Below are 4,411 nucleotides of genomic sequence, written 5' to 3'. Positions count from 1 at the left end.
TCATGTAACATGACCTTCGAAATGCCACCGCAGGAATTGGCAAAGTATATTCATTGCCATGGCGGTAGACTATTAATAACGTTCAAATTTTGCTTGTACACCCAAAATTAGTTCGATCAGTGTCATTTGCTGCTCGTAATGTCGTCGTAAAAGAGACGAATATTAGCATTAAGATGCCTCGTAAAATTCACCAAAATAATTCACAGCGGCTTAAATGTTGCAATGTCGGTAGAACAGATAACACGTAGGACGGAAGCAATGTCGGTAGAACAGATAACACGTAGGACGGAAACGTAAGAGAAATCCTGGTTTTTACTACGGCATAACGCCATCCAAAACGCAAAACTTTTGTGTAAGGGCCACAGAGTGTGCATTCGATGTACAAAAAAGAAGGCTTCGGGGCATTTGTAGTGATAGGTGTAAGTTGTAAGCTGGTTGCCTAGCATCCTATGACTGATTGTTGCCGCCGGTCTTCTTGTGAAGGCTTAATCACTCGACTGTTCTCTTAGAACGATTTGTGTTTGGATTCTACGACGACGTCCGCTGCAGCCTCTGGGTAAACTGAGCTAAAAGAGGTACAGCCATCTCACATGAGAGCTTGAGCAGCTCAGTCAGGTCTACCGGATTTTTTTTGTCGACGGAAAGTTGAAATCGTTGAACAATCCTGGCGACCCACAGGTTGACGGTAGCCAACCCAAGAGCTTTACCAGGACAAACTCGTCTACCAGCCCCGAATGGTGCCAAGCGCAGGTCGCTTCCCCTGATATCGATGTCCACTCCTCCTTCACTTGACACAAACCTTTCCGGTATGAACCGCTCGGCTTCCGACCAAATTGCTGGATCGTGGGTGATTGCCCACATGTTCACCATGGCGGTAGTTCCAGCAGGAATGTGATGGCCGGCAACTTCTACGTCATGAATTGCGAGCCTCGCCCATGAAAGGAGAGGTCCAGGAGGATGCAGTCGCAGACTTTCTTTGACTACTGCTTGCAAATAAGGCATTTTGGCAACGTCTTCATCCCGAATATGGCCACCCTGTCCCACGGTCGCCTCCAATTCTGCATGCAGCTTGGCCTGGACGTGGGGGTTGAGAACTAGCTCAGCCAATATCCATTCTGTCAATATTGCTATCGTATCTGTGCCTCGGAAGATCATCTCCTGCATCAGTTAATGAATATGTCAACGACGGCATTTTTTCGATCCATGAAGTTGGGCCAGTAACGAAACAGCATAAGGAACAAACGACACCGCTTACGAGAAGAGCAATTGTAACTTACCCACAGTATTGAAACTAGGTCGGAATCGGATAGTTTCTCTTCTGTTTGGAGGCCTAGAAGAACGTCCACGAAGTCCAAAGAATTGGCATTGTCGTGGGTCTTGGACCGGTGCTCGTCTATAATGTTGCTGACAAAGGCGTAGACTCGGGGAACGAGTTCGTCGCAGCGTTGCTGAATTCGGAGGGGATCGAAGCTTTGGAGCACGGGCAAGTGGTCTGCCAAGTTGAAAGCTCCGAGGAGATCGAAGCCCTCGGCGACCATGCTTTGCAATTCACGAGCCGCTGTGCAGCCGCTTCCGAACTCGTAACGCTGTCCGAAAACAGTAACCATTATGTTATTGAGGGCAGCGTGCTGGAGGTAGGGGCGGATGGCGATGGTGCGGGAGGCTTGAGAGGCGATGGAATCAAGCATGAGGGAGGTCTCAAGCTGGCGAGCGGGTTCATGGGCGGCGATACGGCGGGGGGAGAAGAGGTGGGAAGCGGCGATGCGGCGGAGACTACGCCAGTAGTCACCGTAGGGAGCGAAGCCGATGGCGCGGCCGAAGAGGAGATGTTGGGCAGATTGTTTGAGGGGGCGATCGGCGAAGGCGGGGCTACAGAGGATGTCACGAGCTGTGGAGGGGTGACTGGCGACGACGACGCGAGTGGAGGCGAGGCTGAAGGCCATGAGGGGGAGGGCATGGTGGGAGGAGGCGAGGGAGGCGAGGCGACGGTGGGCGAGCGAGGAGAAGGCGAGGAGGGAGCCGAGGAAGGGGAGGCCACGGGGACCGGGGATGGGGCGGAGGTGGCGGGGGCAGCCGGCGCACCAGGCGGCGCCGCCCGGCGAGGCCCAACGGAAGAGTCCCAGGGCGACGAAAAACGCTATCGAAAGGAGGAGGAAGGGCGCCAGGCAGGCGGCGGAAGGAGAGGCGGAAGCGGAAGCGGACGCAGAAACCAGTTGGAAGAGGTGCAGCGAGAGGCTGTGATCGGCCGAGATCGGAGCCATAGCTTGTGTAGTAAAAGTAAGTTGTGAAGAAATGGGCACCCCCGCTGCTTAAAAAGCCCGTTAAAACACTGTTCCTTTACCCACTCGTTAGTGCTAAGATAGGTTTTAGTCCCAGCTATCTTGGCCGGCCTATGCTTTGTCACGTGTCAGTCGTTATCTAGTGGCCGCCGCCGCCGTAGCATTTTATTCCTCGTCCGGTTTCACAACAGCCCGCCGGCCTATCTGGTCCGCAGCTGCGGGTTGCTGCGTCTATCGCTAAATTTAACGCCCGCCGCTTTCCCTGGCCACGCATCATGATTTTCATTATCTTCTCACGCTCGTGGATTCCCCTTTGTTATATGGCTGCTGCTCCGTCCAGAGTCTAATCACATAGGCATCATCACAGAATAATAGCCCATATGAGGGTAAACCTCGCCCCCCTTAAAGGTTGCCAACGACAAATACAATCTAACCAACTTCTCATAAGAATACAAAGACGATCTAATACCAGTGTGCGTGTGTTCAACCCCTGGCTCGGCCCTGGTGGCAGTGCAATACCAAAATAATTACTTTTCAATATTGGCAACACCATCCAATCACAATGAGACATATAATCACAACCAAAAATACAAATTCCTGCTACATACTACAAACAAAGCGCATCCCTAACAAGAAGCTGACAATACTACTGTAAACAATGAAATAGTTTACAACTACCAATCCAAAAAGGAGTCATTGTACACAAAATCAGTGAATGACCGGCCTCTCATCACGCGTCCTCCTCCAGAAACAAAACATATAAGGAGTACTACGTCATCAATATTTACGTTTGTCCTTACTTGGTCAAGTTTGGGAATCAAGGATGTGGATTCAAAAACCTGCTTTGGCTCCAACTTCCTTAGATTTTCAAAATTCAAAAATTAGCAATCAATCTGGGTTCTCTATAGGTTCCAAATGAATTGGCTAATCTGTAAACTCCAAAGATGTTAAATCCACCATAAAGCACTTGTTTACCCGAACCCTAAATTCCAAGCATAGAATCCATTGGAATCCAAATTCTAAAACGCAATGTTCTACTTAACCTTTCAACATCCCAAACTAATATGTGCACTTCCAACACTAATATTTAACATTGCCAGCACTGATATCTACATCAAAACCAATATCTAGCACTACTATTTACATCTAGAATCAATATCCAACACTAACATCTTGAACCAATATCCGACCTAAGTTTTGCATTTGAAATCAATACCCCTGGTAGTGATATCTATAGTAATCACATGTTGGTGGCTTGCTCCCAATGACCTTGGATAGCCAAGTATTGCTATCATTAATCGAGTATTCTCGATCGAATTATTCTAATAGAAATCTAGCTATAGGGTAATAAGTTCGTGATCGAAATTTCCCAGATTCCTCCGAAGAATAACCTCTGCATAACACGACTCCTTCTACCACCATGCACACTATATGTTTTGGTGGGTGGTGATAATGCCATCGACCATGTCCTTGGAGCTTGTAGCCCACTATCAAACCCTCACCTTTCTTTGGGAGGTCTTGGGTCCAAGTTCCAATGACACCTAGCATGTTACAAGTTATTTGTAGGCCACTATGCCCATACGATAGGTCTTCATCAACAATTGCACAAGGCTTCATCTCGTCCACCTTGACTTATGCCAATCGCCTGATGAATTCCAAGCTCCGTATACCTTCAACCACATCGACTAAGCTCCTAAAGGACACTGGAATTCTTAGCTAATTAGCAAATATTTGGAGGGCGATGCCATCCTAACGGTATCATGAGTGATGAGTGTGTGAGGATGTATGAGTGACTAAATGAGGAGAGCTCCCCACGAAGGTGCTTTAAAAAAATGCCATTTGCACCCTTGCTTAAGAGCAAGTGCTATCTTTAGCCAATCTAACCTAACATCAACGGTGCCATATGATCATGGCATTAATAGGTCACCTAAGCAGTTGTGACATCCAACTCCAAAATCCACTTTCTGTCACTTTGCCTTGAGATTTCAGACCCTCAAGCATCAAAGTTCACAATTTAAATGTAGATGCTTGCTTCACAAATTGTTTAGAATACCAAAACTAAGGCTAAGAAATGTAGAGGACATGTACTAGAGAAGTATAATCAAATCCCTTTCTCCAATCTTCCTTCCTCT

General features: G+C 47.9%; 1 pseudogene; it reads right to left on the bottom strand.

Annotated features, from left to right (window-relative positions):
- Positions 1 to 528: 528 nt before the first annotated feature.
- On the bottom strand, positions 529 to 2,261 carry LOC147903049 (cytochrome P450 78A4 pseudogene; annotated as a pseudogene).
- Positions 2,262 to 4,411: the final 2,150 nt, after the last annotated feature.

Source organism: Dipteris shenzhenensis, chromosome 4, assembly GCF_047967505.1.
Source record: "Dipteris shenzhenensis isolate YYH24624 ecotype China chromosome 4, Dip_SZ_1.0, whole genome shotgun sequence".
In the NCBI taxonomy this organism is placed as follows: domain Eukaryota; kingdom Viridiplantae; phylum Streptophyta; class Polypodiopsida; order Gleicheniales; family Dipteridaceae; genus Dipteris; species Dipteris shenzhenensis.
This window is presented reverse-complemented; position numbering and strand designations above follow the sequence as displayed.